The sequence below is a fragment of the Gouania willdenowi genome, chromosome 4 (genome assembly GCF_900634775.1).
Source record: "Gouania willdenowi chromosome 4, fGouWil2.1, whole genome shotgun sequence".
NCBI lineage: Eukaryota > Metazoa > Chordata > Actinopteri > Blenniiformes > Gobiesocidae > Gouania > Gouania willdenowi.
In genome coordinates this window covers 36,051,598-36,071,194 of record NC_041047.1, presented here as the reverse complement: position 1 = coordinate 36,071,194, position 19,597 = coordinate 36,051,598, and positions in this window count along the sequence as shown.

Here is a 19,597-nt window from a genome sequence, read left to right as displayed (position 1 = left end):
ATGTTATTTACAAAATGTCAACAACGTTAGACTTGTCCATCCAGCCTTACATGTTCCAGCCAGAGTCTGACCCAGTGGAGCGAGATGAAAATGAAGATGATGAACCTGCAGAACCCTAACAAGTGAGCTAACACAAGCACCGAGCTAAGGCTAGCGCCAAGCTAACGTCACGAAATGCATTTTAATACAGTCTTTTCACAAAAACGTCAAAATGAAATGACTAATGAAAACTTTAGACTTAAATTAAATCACGTAGGCCATATCATCAAGGATCTAAAACTAGCACACAGCGCTAACATATGAAGACGGTGCAACTGCTAATGCTAACAAAACAATGACAGGGACGTCTTATCATCACACTTTTTAGCGTTATTTACATCTTACCGAAGTGCTCTGTTCATCGTCTCCAAAGATAGAAGGAATTGAACCCTCAATCAGACAAAGTCTTTCTGTAAATCCTTCTTTATACTGGTGGAGGTTGATGAAGCAGTCATCATTGAAGTGCTGCGCGCTCACAAAAATGACCTTATCCACAGATGTGGTACATTTCTATAAAAAATAAAACTCAACCAGACACTTTGAAAAGGTTCTGATGCTGGGAGACGGTGTAATGAAGCGTGTGGGTTACTACATCCAACAACCCAACATTTTGACTTATCCTCTCGTAACTTCTGCATCCTGGAGCTTGGACTACAAAATAAAAGCGAGAAATAAAAATGGCGGATTGCTGGACCTGAAGGAAGTGTTGGACCTGGAGTTGATGTACTAATTTGGCAGTTCCGCTGCAAATACTGTGATGTAATAGTTCAAAAAACGTAATAGAGAATAGAAAAATCGAAACAGATTGAAAAATATGAGCAAAACAGAATATAAAGATATCTACGGAGCACCTGAAGAGACTAATTTGATTTTTTCTGCACTCTAAATTTACAACAAAATGCATTTAAGGGCTAAAAAAGTGGATTTAGCATGATATGTCCCCTTTAAACTGGCAAATATTAGGTATGACAAATGGTGAATGTGGTTAAATTGGCAAAATTAATCATGAAATTTGATGAAAATTAGGTTAAAAGTGACAATAATGGGTCAACATATGTGACATTAGGTGGAAAAGTGGTAAAAGGGTTTATTAGTGCTGAACATGTCTGGAAAGTGGAAAAAATGTGCAGAAAAGGCTTTGAAATGTGATGTAGAAGTGTCAGAAATGGGAGAAATGTAGCAAAAATACATTAAAAGGAGTAGAAATAAGGCAAGAAAAAGTGATGAAAATAGGTTAAATTATGGCAAATTTAGTGGAGTTGCAGAGAAATGGTAAAAACAAACAAAAATGGGCTCAAATTGTTAAAAAATAATATTCTTGAAGGCATCTGGTGACCCCCTACCAGTGTCTCGCCACCCCAAGTTTGAGAACCCCTGGTCTAACCAATGGTTGTTGATCTCTTTGTAAACCTGTTTAATGAAACCTTTTAAAAGGCTGGTGTAGCAGGGACCTATGGGGGTTGGGTTGCCATATTTAGGCCAATAAAATATATATTCTTTTCAAAAGAAAAGCACTTCTCCTTGTCCTCACCTGGCTCAATTTAAATGATTACTTCATCCTGGTAAAGTAGGACACTCCATGCCTCCCTGGTCCATTAGGCAATTAATTTTGGGAGTTAAAAGAGTGGTGCAGATTTGTTGCTGAGCAGTAAGTCGTGGCTGCAGCAGACGTGGAGCACTCAGTCCCTGGAAGTTGACTTGATGATTAAGTGCATTTGTGCTCCTGAGGAGAGATTATGTCTTGTGCCAGTGCCCGAGTCGCAGGAAGGAACTTGGCCGTGGTGGAGGTACATTGAGATAATGATGTACCTGTCCTCAGCAATAACGCTAATCATATCTCACCTCCAGGGTTTCGCTTTAAGGTCAGAATAAATTCGCTGCCATACATTAGGTCCTTGTATTGTTTTAATGAAGGTGCATGTGGGTTTCCTTGGTTCTAAAGATCGCTCTAACCTCAGTGTCCAGGCCTTCAAATCGTCCTTTCTGCTCGCTTACGTACAAAAGAACAACATTGAATTCTAGAGATAAAGATAAGTTCAGTACCAATAGATTCAATTTATTTTATGGATCCAGGTTCATCTGAGTCACTCACTAAATTGATCCAGCTCATTCAGACCCTATTGTTTGAGTCCTGATTGTTTTCCAGTGAGTATAACTACATCAAATATAGGCAACTGGTGGCCCAGGGGCCTAATTTGATGCGGCCCCCAAAGTAAACACACAAAATGATGGAAAAATATGCAAAATAACAGCAAAAACACACAAAATGTGTCCAAAAAAAAACCAAAGACGACTACAAATATACACAAAATAACTGTAAAATATACAAAATGACTTCAAACACACACAATAAGAGAAAATATACACATTACAACAGAATATACAAATACACAGAATGACTTATTATACAAAACAACAATAAAAATACACAAAATGTGTCCAAAAACTAACAAGATGACAACAAATGTACACAAAATAAAAGAGAAATGTACAAAATGACTTAAACACACACAATAACAGAAAAATTATTTCACGCACAAGGCATCACCAAAAAGGACAGAAAAATGCACAAAACAGCAAAAATACAGAAAAAGTATCCAAAAACAAACGAGACACCTACAAATATACACAAAATAACAGACATAATGTAAAAGGACTTAAAACACACAATAACAAAACATTTTGCAAAATAACAGAAAAATTGCACAAAATGTGTCCAAAAAGAAAACAGCACGACTACACGTTGACACAAAATAAAAGAAAAATGTACAAAACTACAACAAAATATATACACAACACAAAGCATCACCAAAAAGAATAACAAAAAAATCTTTAAAACAACATTAAAATATACAAAATGACCCCACACACACTACACACACAAATATATAGAAATGGATTTAAAACACACAAAGCATCACCAAAAAGAAAGACAGAAAATATTATGAAACAATAGTAAAAATACACAAAATGTCAGCAATAACACTTTATCCTAAAAATACACAACAACAAGAAAACATCTGAACTGTTTTAATTAGTTTACTCTTTCTTGGGATGTGAACATTTTTCATTATTTTTATTTTGGACCCCAACTTTGGATTATTTCACTACAGACGAATATTGAAAATCCTGTACATGAGGTCATTGTAGCTTGTCTCTGTGTCTGATTATCATAAAATCACATGGAATTACCCATTTTTTTGTTTTATGTTTTGCTTTTTTATCTATATTTACTAGATGTCATGATACTTTAGTTTAATACAAATCTTCCTGACAGATATAAATGTACACAAAATTAAAACAGTCACTAATTTAATGTTAAAGCATTGATTTTCATACTATAAATATAAAAATGTCTCCCTAAACTCGTGCTATTGTGACAAAAGTGAAAATGTTGATAGTGTTTATCACTGAGCAACATCTTTTTGAATGCAGGGTGTGTGTGTGTGTGTGTGTGTGTGTGTGTATGTGTGTGTGTGCAGTATGTGTGCGTACAGTGTGTGTTTGTGACGGTCTTTCTCACTGCAGCAATCACTAAGATATATTTACGTTTCTTCCTCCATTACCAGAGCTTTAAATAATAAGGGCAAAAATAAATAGCATCCATTAAAGTGATCACATTGTGCTAACTCAAATTGTGTTTATTATGCTAATGGTACATGAAATTAAGAAAAAGACCTGGATGCCAGTGGATTTAATTAATGGGCTTTGCAAAAAGGCATTAAGACATAATTCATTTCTGAGTAAGTAAGTCTCATTTGCAGTTCCATGGGTCCTTGTGCCGCTGATTGCCTGAGTTATTCTTGCAGATGTGCTGCTCACAGCATGTCCCTCCATTAGAAATGAACACCTCATTATATAAACTACCTAATTAAACATAATACCGCTCCGCATTGACTCATTAATGCGTAGCCTTCTTTTCTCTGAAGGAAAGAAGTGAGCAGAGAATGAGAGATAGAGGTGTAGTTCAGTAAATCACCATAGTGGGATCTACATTGTTTCCAATCATTCATGTCTTTGTTTGAGACTGAACAAAGAACCTGAAAATAAGGATGTTTCACAAAAAAAAAAATAGACAATGGAACGGCTTGAAGTAGCATTATCTCATTATCCTGGATGAGTTTATCCAGGTTATATCTAAAGTGGAATAGCATCCGTTACCATGGAGATTTAATTCCTAGCCAGTTGCAGTCCCTGTTTACATGACAACGTTTTGCTTTTGTTTCCAAAAAGTTGCACATTCACATGGCCAAGTTTTCGAAACAATCTCTGTTCACATGACAAAGTAAGACACTTTTTGATGAACATCCTCTACTGCAGTGGTTCCCAAACGGTGTGCCGCGGCCCACTGGTGTGCCGTGAAGCAAGTTCAGGTGTGCCGTAGGATTTTAAAACAACCATACTGTTGCAGCGATCTACCCGAGTGCTCCGAGCGCATATGTGCCGCTCCTAGCGCATGCCGGCGCACGCTCATACTGCTCCGTGTGCGCGCATGATTCTCTGCGGCGCACCTCAATATGTGAGTGCAATCGCACTGATGAGAAAGTCACCCTATAAACAACCTTTGGCTGTGCACAACAGAGCTGAGAACACCTGAAACGTGCACAGCACAATACACACGAGAAAAGGACTGAAACCAAAGGGCTCCTGGTGAGCTCATAATGACTGGACTGTTCAAATGTGAACTCATCGTTGTATAATTCATTTGCTGGGTTAATTTTGTTTGTATGGGAAGAGGAAAATAGTTTAAAATTTGCTTACAGAGGGGGTATCATGTTTTTTAGGCACATAGTGCCATTCTATAGCATACTCAAATAACTATGCTACCCACAATTGTTTGGAAAATGCAGCAAATGTTAAAATTTAAACTTAAAGGTGCAGTCCGCGACTTTCAGATCCCTCCCTCAGAGGAGCTAACAAGCTAATGTTAGCCAGATAGCAAATTCTATAACAGGCTCTGTTAAAAGCATATTACTGCAGTGCTTCTCTCTCTCTCTCTCTCTCTCTCTCTATGTGCACACAGTTCAGCAGCAGCAGCAGTAACAACACAGTGTCACTTACAGCAGTCCACACAGAGGCTGCTGCGTGCACATGAACAACACATGCACCACAGAGTTCTAGTGTAACAATTACAAATCAAACATAATGTAAGTAATTACCTTTCAAGAAGAAAAATCACCAATTCCATCTTCTACCCCTGTAAAAAAGATGGTGCTCTAGCTCCGGGAAAGGGGCGGGGACTGTGAGCGCAACAGCTGTCAGACAGTTCATCAAACACAATCCTGGCTCTGATTGGTTCTTTTTGCTCGGTCGTGGTGCATTCTGGCAATCTGCCAAAGGCTGCAGGAGCAGCAGGGGGCGGGGCTCAATTAGTCTGTTTTTTTCACAAAAACTACTAGTTTGATGTAAAGCTGTCCTTATATAAAGACAGCTTTAGCAAATATGTCAAAAAGTCACTTTTATAAGAGTTGCAGACTGCACCTTTAAAGAAATTGGCCTCTGTAGCAACACTTCATGATGCTTCAATTTTGCCTTTGTCTCTTTAAAATGGTAAATGGTAAATGGACTTGATTTTATATAGCGCTTTATCACCACTGAAGCAGTCTCAAAGCGCTTTACATATCAGCTCATTCACCCAATCACTCTCACATTCACACACCAGTGGGACAGGACTGACATGCAAGGCACTAGTCGACCACTGGGAGCAACTTAGGGTTCAGTGTCTTGCCCAAGGACACTTCGACACATAGTCAGGTACTGGGATCGAACCCCCAACCTCTCGATCATAAGACGACCCACTACCACCTGAGCCACGGTCACCCTCTTTAAGAAACTCTGTGCCTGTCTGACACGCCCATGAACACTCCCCCTTTCAAACACAGAATATCATAGACAGCGCTACGTCTACGGTTTAACTGATCAACTTACGGGTTACTAAAGGATGAGTTCACCCACAATGTTCGCTTATTCAAGAAGTTCACCGCATTATTTTTACCCCAGTAGGAAGCACAAATAAAAATATCTGTGTAGCGTGATTTTTACATGACCCCTCCCACAATTTGTTTCCTACCAGTTACGTCTTCATGTCGAGCACGATCAGAGTGTTTGTTTCTTCTCAGTTGGTCAAAAGGCCGAACGAACACACGGACAAACATTTTAAAGCCATGCTTTAGAGGAAGGTGCTCCTCCAATATGGTCCCTGAAGGAAACACTGGTGGATGTTTTTTAAGTTCCACTTCCAGGAAATGCTGTTGCCCCTTCAGGCCTGGAGTGTGCACTACACTTTAAAATGATTTGTGCCATGTTTGTGCTTCATTTCACAGGAGGCAACAGTGTTCCATTGGTCTACAGTTTCTAAACAATGGTAAATGTAATATAAAGCTAATGGTTGCTATAACAACAAGAGAAAACCCGTCTCTAAACCAAATAAAAACACAAAGTCAGAGTTATTAAGACGTTGGCTTCATAATATGGGTACGAAATACACACTGAAAACGTTTCTGTTCCGATTAAATTGGGTGGTATGTGAGGACCAATTGAAGCTGAGCTGCTATGAGAAGGATCTGTGGGCTAAGCTAATGGGCTAAGCTAATAGGCTAAGCTAATGATCACCAAGCCAAAGTTCTGACAGAATTCCTTCACATAAAGTGGTTAAATGCAGCTTGTAAACTTACTTGTTCAGATCACTACTACGTTTCTGATTACAGGGGGAACTATGGGGGGTGTCATGGCACTAACCACACCCCCACCACATTGTTTCCTCCTATTTCCTTGTGGTAAATGATGAACTCTGTCAGGAGAACTTACCTGTTGGTTCAGGTGCTGATCCTCAGAGGTAGTGGAGCATCATCCAATCAATGAACAGATGTCCTTTCACGCAGCTTTCATCACAGTTTCTAAACATTTGTTAATTTCCAACACCTAACTACTCAGCCATGGCTCGTTTCTAATGGTGATGCTGAGTGTGTTCAGGGAGGCTCATAAGAAGCAGGAAGTTGGTGAGAAAGATGATATTTAATCGTCTCCTAACATACAACCTTTATCACTGAGGGAGGAGTTACACACAGCTGCTGAAAAACTACACTTCACACAATGTAAACACACCTGTTACACCTCTACCTCCCACAATGCACCATTTATTTAAAGTGACAGGCCGTAACGATCAATGAATGGGCGTCATGTCCAGTACAAATTGGCGGCTCTCCATAGTTTATCCTAAAAGGATTTTTTTTTTAAAAAAAAAAGAAGGTGCACATATTTTGTTTATTTGTAATACATAACACATGTTTTTATGTACATTTTCACTACAGGTAAGGGTGTGCGATATGATGATACTAGATCGTTAAGGATTACAACATGACGACGATCTCCCAAATCACGGAGATCGTAGATCCGTCTGTAGTTCACATTTGAACCCTTGCGGTGCCGTGTCTGCATCATTTGTCTGTGGTCCATACACAGAGCATCCAATGGTCTTTTCTCTGCCAAATCACACCATTTGCTAGTCAGCATGTCAGACATTATTTAAGATTAATTAAACACTTAAACAAGGCAGAAGTAGGCCCCCCCTATTGTTGTTCACAGCTCCAGCTCAAACTGTGCGACTCAGGTACAGAGTCCGAATGTGTGCAGCTCACGATTTATGTTCTCACACTGTAAGGACTGACACTCTGACACGATCTGACTGCTCACACTGTACGTTCATATACGACACGTCAGGGTTTTGTTTCCGGAAATGCTACGTACAAATTAGAAGAAGAAGAAGAAGAAGAAGAAGAAGAACACTGAAGCGTCACCATTAAAACAGGCAAAGAAGAAAAACCCGTAAGTGGACAGACACTCGCAAATCTCAGGAAAAAGAGCTTTAAAAAAGAAAAGACGGTGATGTGATCGACCAGGAGCTGGCAGCCTATGGTGTTTGCGCATGTGCAGTGTAAGTCTCTTCCCGTTTATATGAATTCTAACAGCAACTCCAAGGACTATAAAATGCGACCGTTTAAGTCAATGCTATTATACGGTATACGCTTCAGCATATAAGTAGGTTTTGAGTTTAGCCTTCAAGGTTGAGAGAGTAGCAGCCTCCCGTACTGAGACTGGAAGCTGGTTCCAAAGGCGAGGGGCCTGGTAGCTTAAAAGCTGCATCCATCCACAGACACTATTTACTCTGATAATTTATCTCTGAGGTGTTTTGGACCAAATAAAATCACTTTGGTTTTATCCTGGTTAAGAAGGAGAAAGTTACGACTCATCCAGGATGTGATGTCATTAAGACAAGCCTGGAGTTTTAATAACTGATGAGTTTCATCTGATTTCATTGAGAGATAAAGCTGTGTATCATCTGCATAGAACTGGAAATTTATATTATGTTCTCTGATAATGTTACCTAGTGGAAGCATATATAATGTAAAGAGTATTGGTCCTAAAACTGAACCTTGTGGAACTCCATGATTAACTCTGGCAGAGGACAGATTATTAACATGAACAAAGTGAGTTCTGTCTGATAGGTAGGATTTAAACCAACCCAGCGCTGTTTCTTTAATCCCAGTCTCTGTAGCAGTAGATGATGATCCACTGTATCAAAGGCTGCACTGAGATCTAAGATCACCAGAACTGAGACCAACCCTCTGTCTGAGGCTAAGAGGAGATCATTGGTTACTTTTACTAAGGCAGTCTCTGTGCTGTGATTGGCTCTAAAGCCAGACTGAAAGCTCTCTATAAATTGTTCCTAAGTAGGTGATCACATAGTTGACCTGTGATGAATTTTTCTGGAATTTTGGAAACAAAAAGGAGATTGGATGTTGGTCTATAATTGGACAAGTCACTTGGATCAAGGGTTGTTTTTTTAAGGAGAGGTTTGATTACAGTAGTTTCAAAGGCCTGTGATACATAACATGTTACTAGAGATGTGTTAATATAGTTCACCATATTAGTGCTAATTAGTGGAAGAACATCTTTAAATAGTAGAGTTGAAATTTGATCTAAAAGACAGGTTGTTGGTTTAGAAGCACTAACTATTGAGCTCAGTTCAGATAAACCAATTGGAGTGAAACTATGTAAATAAAAGCTACATGTTGGGGATACCTCAGAAGCTGTTTTGTTTAAGAAATTGTTGAGCACTCCTGCAGGGGGGACATTAGCTTTGTTTCTAATTGTTAGAATTTTATCAGTAAAGAAGTTGATGAAGTCATCACTGCTCAGGTTGACAGGAATAGACGGTTCAACAGAGCTGTGACTTTTGGTGAGCCTGGCTACAGTGTTGAATAGAAACCGAGGATTATTTTTGTTTTCCTCTTTTAGAGGTGAGTAATAGGAAGTTCTAGCTTTACGAAGAGCTTTTTATAAGTTAACAAACTCTTTCTCTAGACAATATGAACTTCTACCATGTTTGAAGAGAGCCAGTTCCTTTCCAATTTCTGCGTTGCCTGTTTTAAAAGACGCAATTCAGATTTATACCAGGGAGCGACCTTTTTATGACATATTGTCTTCTTTTTAAGTGGAGCAACAGCATCCAGAGCTGTGTGCAGTGACAATATTGCACTGTTGACAAGATCATCTATTTTCTCTGTCGTTAGACCTTGATAGCTACTCTCTCTATCATATGGATCAGAGATAAGCAATGATGGAACTAAATATTTAAATCGAGCTACACCTTTTTCAGACAGTGATCTACTATAGTGTACTCTTCTCTCAGAATTTAAGCAGGCTGATATTTTGAATTCAAAGGATAACAGGAAGTGATCTGAAAGAATAGGATTTTGAGGATAAATTGTCAGGTGGTCAATATCTAAACCATATGTCAGAACAAGGTCCAGGGCATGATTAAGATAATGAGTTGATTGAATCTAATAGTGAGGTAAATAATGTATTTATGCTGTTGTTTTCATCATCAACATGAATGTTAAAATCACCTACTATGATAGCTTTATCAGTGCTCAGCATTCAGAGAGAAACTATAGACCAGGAGGACAATAAACTATCACCAGTAAAGTAGGTTTTTCAATCTTGTTTTGGGGATTACACATTTCAAGTGAGAGGCTTTCGAATGAATTTTGGTTATGTTTGGTTTTTGGGGTAAATGATAAGTTTGAGTGAAAAACTGCCTGGATGTGGAGTGATGGTTGTCACTCTGCGCTGAGCGACAGCTGGTATCAGTGTAGCCCCCCCTCTGTGTGAGCTCTCTGGCGGGGATGAGCTGGGAGGTTAACTTTTGGTTTCTGTTTCGAGTGGAAAGAGGATTTTACAAACTGCAGCTTTAAAAAGAGCAAAACCACAGCAAAAAAGGTTATATATTGTAATATGGCATAGTTTGGTGTAGTTGCAGAAAAAGAGTGAAAATAAGCAAAAATGGGCAAAAATTGTTAAAGAAAAAAATATTCTTAGTTTCTTTGAGGCATCTGGCGACCCCCTCCCAGTGTCTTGCGACCCCAGCTTGAGAACCACGAGCCCTGTACCAAGATGGCGGCCCTTTAGGCTTGTTGCTCCATAATCAGTTAATTGTTTCTTTCTATGGTTTGAAGGACTATTAAAGCTAAAGAGAACAGCAAACTGTCACTTTTCACTCCTGCGTCACCCTTTCCTCTCCTCTTCTTTTACCCTATCTCCATCTCTTTCCCCAGCACAGATTAATCAGAGCACAGATTAATCAGAGCACAGATTAATCAGAGCACGGGGGCCTTGATGAAATTTTATTGTTATTGTTCCCAAATTTAGCAACATATTTTATTGTCTTCATTATTCATTTACAGGGGGGACAGATTGGGGAAGGTAGGGCCGACTGTGTCAATTATGCAAATGTCGTTGCACACTTTTGTCGACGACTTCACTCACGTTGCCATTGTTTGGGGGAATTTAATTATTAAATATTATTATGCTTGTGCTTCCTTCCATTGATTTCCACAGCTTTTGTTTCAGTGCGTTCTGCTCTTCTTGTCCACAGTTTGAACAAATGTCGGGAAACAAACTGTTTAATGACTGTGGAGGAAGTTCAGCAGTCCTCCTTTGTAGGCCAGAAATATGATGGCAGGGCGGGGCTGAATACATTCAGTTCAATGGCTGGGAATCAAGTTTATTCCAAGCTGACATTCAATTATGAGGAGCCTAATGATATTTTAATCTCTTTTCTTTAATTCCCAGGAATTGGCTTTTCAAAGGCTTGGTCTGGCAGCAACACAGACGGAGAATACAGATCGCTATTAGATCCCAGCCATGATAGTGAAATTAAAGCTTTTATAGTTCACGCAGTAAGAAAAGGCAGCGTTTGCTCCCATTAGACATTTTAACCCGACAGCTTTCCTTTGGCTTTGTAAGATGGAAATTTAACTATTGAGTCATATTCAGGGAAGCCTTTGTACGTTCTGCTATTCGATTATTTCAGATTGACGGTTTAGATTGATTTAATTGTGATTAAATCAGGACGATTGAAGTCATGGCTACTGACAGATATAGGTTTTACTTGTGTTGTTCTTTACAAAATTGATCAAAATTAAATCTGTTATCATAAATATCACATTTAAAACTATCACAGAGGTGACGTGTTGGAGATAGGCAGGAACTCAACTCAATATCCTTTCCAACAAAGTAAAACAAGTCAGGAAAAAACTGCACCAACACGCTGTCAGGGAAGGGGGCGCTGTACACAAAAAGGGACCCAAACACAGAATGATCTAACTTAAAGGATCATAGGGCAGGATTGGAGACGTCTTAGAGACTGAAAGATGACAAACACAGTGGACGAAACTACTGTTTGGTTCCACAGACGTACGCAGAGGCATGTGCACAGGTCACAGTTGGAGTGCTGATTGGGAAAACCTCATTTTTTTCTCAAAGGACATTTACATTTGTTTTAGTGGTAAGCACTGATTTTATGAACAAACAAACGTTAATGTCAACATCAGATCAGCGCACGGGGAACAAAAGAAAGTTAAGGAAAAGTGGATAGGAAAGGAGATAGGAGGGAATACAGCACAAGACTTTTAGGAGTCTAGACAGAGACTAGACGTGTAAATGAGTGTGTAGTGCGTTCACATTAGATAGGATGAAAATATTGAGTAGGTGAGACATTTTTGAAGTGTGCACGGTGGGAACTCTAAAGTAGTAGTAGTCCCATTTTTAAAAAGCAATTAAATTCATATGGTGCAGATGTGTTTTGGCACATTTCAAGAATTTTAGGCCAAAACATTCAACAGAGTGAATATGGTGATTTGATGATTTGATTTGACACATCAACTCTATAGATGTGAACAGTAAAGCCTCCATCTGAATAACACTATGTATGACATCACTAACACACACACTCTATAGACTCGTACAGAGTCCCAGGAGAGACGAGCAGCTACAATGTATTAAGTTTACCACAATCATCCCTTCGTGTGATGTTTCTAATCAGTCTGTGCATTATTATTTATTATTATTGGCTCTGTCGTTTCTAATGGTTGTGTTTGCAGAGGCTGCACCAAGTAAAAAAGCACAAAAACACAAAGACATATTTGACATTCAGGATTTCTAATGAACACTTTCTCTTCATGCCTGTTTTCTATCTCTCTAATCTTTTTAGATAACTTTCATCATCATCTTTTGATGATTAAAAAATATAAAAACAGCTCTGTGGAGATTTATTATACCGCGCACATCGCTCCTGCTAATAACATTTACTCGTCAATCAGCTTGATTAGATTCATATTCTGGCTCTGATTCAGCTTTGCCTGCACAGGCAGTTATTTCTCCGTCATTTAAAAAGCAGCAAATGATGCAACAGAACAGGGAAAAATAAGGCACGTGGGCAGCAACAATTGGATGGATGTGTGTAAATATCCAACGACGACACTTTGTAACCTCTGCACAAAGGGTGGCCCCCGGAGCCCCAAATATTCATTTGCTTTTGAACCTCCTCTGTACAATTAATAAAAAATGTAGGTTGGAAAATAAATGGCAGACGCCAGAGCAAATTAATTATGTGTCCACCAACTGTTGGCCTGCATGCAGCGAGCAGCAGCCAGGCCCACGCCGCCATATGGCCTGTGTGGGAGCGGACATCACTCTGTGTGTGTGTGTGTGTGTGTGTGTGTGTGTGTGTACGTCCAAACATTCTCACAGTAAGACTATGTCACTTAAAGCCCACGGAAAAGGCTACAAAATTAGACTGAAAGTGAATCACCTTGAATTAAATGTAATGTTTATTTTAATCCATCAAAAAAAACCTTTTCACACAATAATCCCACTGCAATAGAGGAAGTTAAAGGCTACCTGTGTTTAAAGTATTACCAACAAACAAAAACATGTGCATCTTTTTAATAAATAAAAAAACACAAACCTCTTAAGCCACTTTTCACACAAAAACACATGTTTCTACATGACCTACATGGCTAATTTATGTTCAGATTGAAGTAGGACCCTATGAAATTTTGGAATTATATAATACTGAGTGACAATAAATCATGTTTTAAATACAGAAATATGTAGTCAGGCCCCCAAAAATTTGAGATTTACATCAAATATACAGCCAATTATCAGTAGGGAAGGCTATAAAAACTGAAATAACTGAACCAATGTATGGACATCAACTACATCAAGTTTAGTGATAATAATCATTCTGTGTTTTCAGTGTTATTTTGTGTTTTTTGTTGTTTGTCTGTTCTTTTTATTACTCAGTATGCATTTCTTTCTCTTATTTTGTGTGTTTTTGGTATTATTTAAAGTTCTCATATCATGCTATTTTTCACCATCTCCATTTGTTCTAAGAACCCCAAAAACATAATATTTAAGGTTTATTTTCCCAAACTCGCCTGTGTGTGTGTGTGTGTGTGCGTGCGTGTGTGTGTGTGTGTGTGTGTGTGTGTGTGTGTGTGTGTGTGTGTGTGTGTGTGTGTATGTGTGTGTGTGCGTGCGTGCGTGTGTGTGTGTGTGAACTTGGGTTTGTTGAGGCTCTCAGTTTAAAACACTGATAATTATTTACATATCATTTGCCATCATTGGCTGAACCAGAATTTAATGTGAATGGAATTAATGAAGTGTCCTACATACACACCTGTCACCATTTTAACACATGGACCAACCAACCTGGCAACCTAGAGACACCACTGATCTAAGACAGTGGTCCATTGTTCTATGAATCTGTGATAACCACATTTATTTATTCATCTGAATAATATCCACTGTTATCCAGTAACGTTTATTATTATTATAGTCATCTTAAAGATGGAAATCCTTGTTTTAATCACAAATAAAATGGGTTAAAAGTGATCAAAAATGGTGGAAAAGGTGGTGAAATGGGATTTAAAAAACCACAGAAATTGTTTAAAAGAAAAAAATTCGAGTGGACAAAAATGGACAGAAAAGTGGTGAAAATGGTTCAAAGTTTTTTTTATTTGTTCCAATATTAAAACTTAGAACCATTTTTACCACTTTTCTCTCCATTTTTGTCCACTCTAATTTTTTTTTTAAATAGTTTAAACTGGCAAATATTAGGCATGACAAATGGTGAATGTGGTTAAATTGGCAAAGTTAAAAGTGGCAATAATGGGTCACCATATGTGACATTAGGTGGAAAAGTGGTAAAAGGGTTTATTAGTGCTGAACATGTCTGGAAAGTGGAAAAAATGTGTAGAAAAGACATTGAAACTTGATGTAGAAGTGACAGAAATGAGAGTAATGTAGCAAAAATACATTAAAAGGAGCAAAAATATGGCAAGAAAAAGTATTGAAAATAGGTTAAAATATGGTAATTTGGTGGAGTTGCAGAAAAAAGGTAAAAATAAGCAAAAAAATGGTCTAAATAAAAACATTTTCTTTAAGGCATCTGGAGAACCCCTCCCACTGTCTTGCGACCCCAAATATGGTCCCGACCCCAAGGTTGAGAACCCCTGATCCGAGGTAACATCTGGTGTCATTCACACTAACCCAAATCCTCCTCCACCACAGGACGGTGACTTTTCAATGATCGACACCATCAACATAATTAACATAGACGATGACAGTATTAATGGTGACAGACGTTTAATCTGCTGACTGCACATTAAACGTGTCTGAACACAGCAGCCTGTGCAGTAGATAATCCATGTTTGTTCCCACACACACACCAAACATCTGTAATTCTATCACAACCTCCTCGTTCTGTCCTTTGACATAAAGTTTCTTTTCTTCATAAATCATTTTCTATATGACCAGAACTCACAGCAGGATTTAAAAACTGCAAAACAACAGGTTTGTTCCTATTTATTCCTCTTAAATACAAACTATTTAAACAATGCGACACATGTGGCTTCATTTCATTTTTAAACGTCTAAAATGTTGCATTTGTTTGAATTAAATGACAAAAAGGATAAAAACATGGACAGAATAAAGCAAACTGTCACATTCATTTATTATTGATCTGTTCAATAAACCTGAGATTTTAGCTACAGTTTGACCTTCGAGGACAGGGCTTCTCAACCTTGGGGCCAGGGTCTCATTTGGGGTCACGAGACACTGAAAGTTGGTCACCAGATGCCTCCAAGAAACTAAGAATATTTTCTGAACAATTTGAGCCCATTTTTGCTTATTTTTACAATTTTTCTGCAACTACACCAAACTCACCATATTTTAACCTATTTTTATCACATTTTTTCTACATTACTCCTATTTCTGACACTTCTACATCACATTTCAATGTCTTCAATCATGAATGTGGTTAAATTGACTTAAATAGCATGAAATATGGTGAAAAGAGGTTAAAAATGAGAATAATGGGTCAATATATGTGACAGTAAGTGGAAAAGTGGTGGATGAAAGTGCAGAAAAGTCATTAAATGTGATGTAGAAGTGACAGAAATGGGTGTAATGTAGAAAACATAAATTAAAAGGAGCAAAAATATGGCAAGAAAAAGTGATGAAATTAGGTTAAAATATGATGAGTTTGGTGTAGTTGCAGAAAAATTGTAAAAATATGTAAAAAATACCCTAAAATTTTTCAAAAGAAATTTCTTAGTGTTTTGAAGGCATCTGGCCACTCAGTCATTTTATATATTTTACTTACTTTGAATTTATTTGACCTCATTTTGTATGTTTTTTGTTGTTGTCGTTTTGTTTGTTTTTGTTGGTATTTTGTGTTTTTGGAGTCACATCATTTTGTATATTTTACTCACTTTGTAATTCTTTGGCATTTTTTTCCTCATTTTGTAAGTTTTTTTTTCTTATTTTCTGTGTTATTGGAGTCAATTTGTGTATTTACTTTTGGGGGTCACATATAATTAATTGAGATTTTTGGGGTCCATCCATAAAGTCAGTAAAATGATGGTCCATTGTTCTATGAATCTGTGATAACCACATTTATTTATTCATCTGAATAATATCCACTGTTATCCATGAACATTTATTATTATTATTATTACTATAGTCATCTTAAAGATGGAAATCATTGTTTTAATCACAAATAAAATGGGTTCAAAGTGAACAAAAATGGTGGAAATGTGGAAAAATGGGATTTTAAAAACCACAGAAATCGGTAAAAAGTTACAAATTAGAGTGGACAAAAACAGACAGACAAAGTGGTAAAAAAAGGGTTCAAAGTGTCAATATTAGAACAATTAGTTTAAACTGGCAAATAATGGGCAGGAAATATGGTGAATGGGGTTAAATTGGCCAAAAATAAGTCTGAAATATGGTGAAAAGAGGTTAAAAGTGACAATAATGGGTCAATATATGTGACATTAGGTGGAAAAGTGGTGGAAAGGGTTTATTAGTGCAGGAAAAATGTCTTGAAAATGGAGAAAATGTGCAGAAAAGTTATTGAAATATGATGTCGAAGTGTCAGAAATGAGAGTAATGTAGCAAAAATACATTAAAAGGAGTAAAAAAAATGGCAAGAAAAAGTGATGAAAATAGGTTAAAATATGGTGAGTTTAATATTAACTGTATTAATGGAGTCATTAAAAGAGTTTGATTTGAGTGTTAAAAGTTGTGACCTGGTGTTCATAAACATGTTTGCTGACATCTGCTGAGTTTCCTCATGTTTCACACATTCAATCACAGCTTTAACTTCATGACTTTCTAAACAGCAACACTAGCTACTAGCTAAGCTGCTAATCCAGCTAAACCTCACGGCCCTGAACGTGACACGGCGACATGTTTATAGATATATTTATTCAAAGGAAACTACTGTCAGACAGGTGTTCTTTTTTACTGTGACTGATTATTTATCAACGTCACCTCTCGTATCCATGGAATCACCAACTGAAACGTGTTCACCTACATCCACACAAACAGCACCGTTCCAGTAGCATGGGACGCTAACGAACATCTCTGAGGCTACAATTAAAAGCATTTCATCAGATAACGTGTCCCTGTCGCACTGGGAACAGCAGCGAGTCGCTGATGATACGGCAAATTTACAGATATCCACTTCAAGTAATAAATGATGTAAATTGTTATTTTTATGCAAAGATGCCTCGAATCAGGCCAAATAACCTGGTATTTATAGCACGTACAGTATATCTGTGGATGTGCTTGATAAAGCTTTGTAAAAGATAAGTGTGTGTCAGAACCAGTGTTGTGCTAGTTACTGAAAAAAAGTAACTAGTTACCATTACTAGTTACTTCATTCACAAAGTAACTCAGTTACTATTTTAATTACTTACACCAAAAAGTAATGCGTTACTAAAAAAAGTAACTTTTGAGTTACTTAGAATTAAAGAATGTATTATTTATTTTGGGTCATTTGTGTCCATACAGCTTCATATTAGTGCTGTAATAATATAATAATCCACTGTTGATCAACTGCTATAAAACAACCATAAATGATGTGCATATAAAGCACAAAACAGCTGCTCCAAAATTAACACAGTAATTTTTCAGCCTTAGCACAGTAATGTACAGTAAGCTGTGCATATTCCAGGTGCACATTCTGCTGTTGAAAATGCTTATGAAAATAAATGTGGAAAAACTAATTCACAGCATTTTTCTCAGCTACACAATGCTAAACATATCAGGCTAATGAGCTGCTGTTAGCAGTGACTCAGCAGCAGCGACAGGCTGCATATTTACAACAACATACCATGAAATAGTTTGGCTGACCTGTCCCAGTTCGTTAAAATCCAGCATTAGCTTAGCTTAGCTTCACTGATGCATCTTTTGGAGACAAAAATAATGTGCGTATTTCCACTCGCATTGACTCACCATGATTGGCGCACGTGGTGTAAACAGAAACACACTGACAATGCTTCTTCTTCTACTGTTTTACCGTGGTTGGCACGGCATCCCGCAAAAATATGTAGAGCCAATGTAAACAGGAAGTACACTGCTGCTAGCAAACTAACGGACAAACGCACAATATTGTAACGGTAACGGCGTTATTTCTTTAGAAAAATATTGCGTTGCAGTACTAGTTTCTGTTAAAAGTAAACACTGGTCAGAACTATAGTTTAACATAGTGTTCAAGTGAAATTAGGAATAGTTACAAATTATAAAACTCAATCTATCACTAAATTACCCCAAAACACTAGGAGAGAGTTGGCAAATTCCTTGAAATATTTTTTTAACAATTTAAACACAATTTTTGATTATTTTTACGCTTTTTCTGCAACTACATCAAAATTGCCATATTTTAATCTATTTTCATCACTTTTCCTTGCCATATTTTTACTCCTTGTAATGTATTTTTGTGACATTACTCCCATTTCTGACACTTCATTAAATTTCAATGACTTTTAACTAATTTCTGTGGTTTTTAAAATCCTATTTCACAACCTTTTCCACCATTTTTGGTCACTTTTAACCCATTTTATTTTCTGATTAAAACAAGGATTTCCATCTTTAAGATGACTATAAACTATGGAGTAAATAATGATAAACTTCCTGGATGACAGTAGATATTATTCAGATCATTGATCAGATACAGGCAGCTCGGGGGTCCACATGTGACCCCCAATGTAAATGCACAAATTGACTCCAACAACACACAAACTGACAACAAAAAAGTGCAAAACAAGGAAAAATCAAAACAAAATGCCAAACAAATACAAAGTGAGTAAAATATATAGAAAATTAAAACAAAAACAACAACATTAAACATAGAAAATGAGGAAAGAAATATACAAAATGCCAAAAAGAAAATACAAAGTGAATAAAATATCCAAAATTAGTCCAAAGATGTGATTCCAAACACACACAATATTACTGCATAAATGTACAAAAACCCTGATTGTTTTTGGATCAGCCTTTATTTTATATGCTGACATGGATAATGTGGCCCTTGGATCAACCTTCACCTTTTTGTGGCCCCTGCTGTAATAAAAGTTGGTCACATGGTCATAAATCATTTTATCTTTTTAATTTTTGCAAGAAAGTCAACTATTCTGTGAGAACCAATAGTTCTGGGAACCAATACAATTAAAGCTTTACTTTCCAAATAAGCTTTATTATAGTCCAGTTTATCAATGATTTCTGTTTTTCGTTGGTTTACTTACACAATTATATTTCTATAAATCAGTAAGATATTGATAATTATTTCAATACAGAAAACTACATTTAATACTTTCTATTTGTTGGTGGATTTTATTTTGTCTCCATTATTCTTCAGGGTTTCATA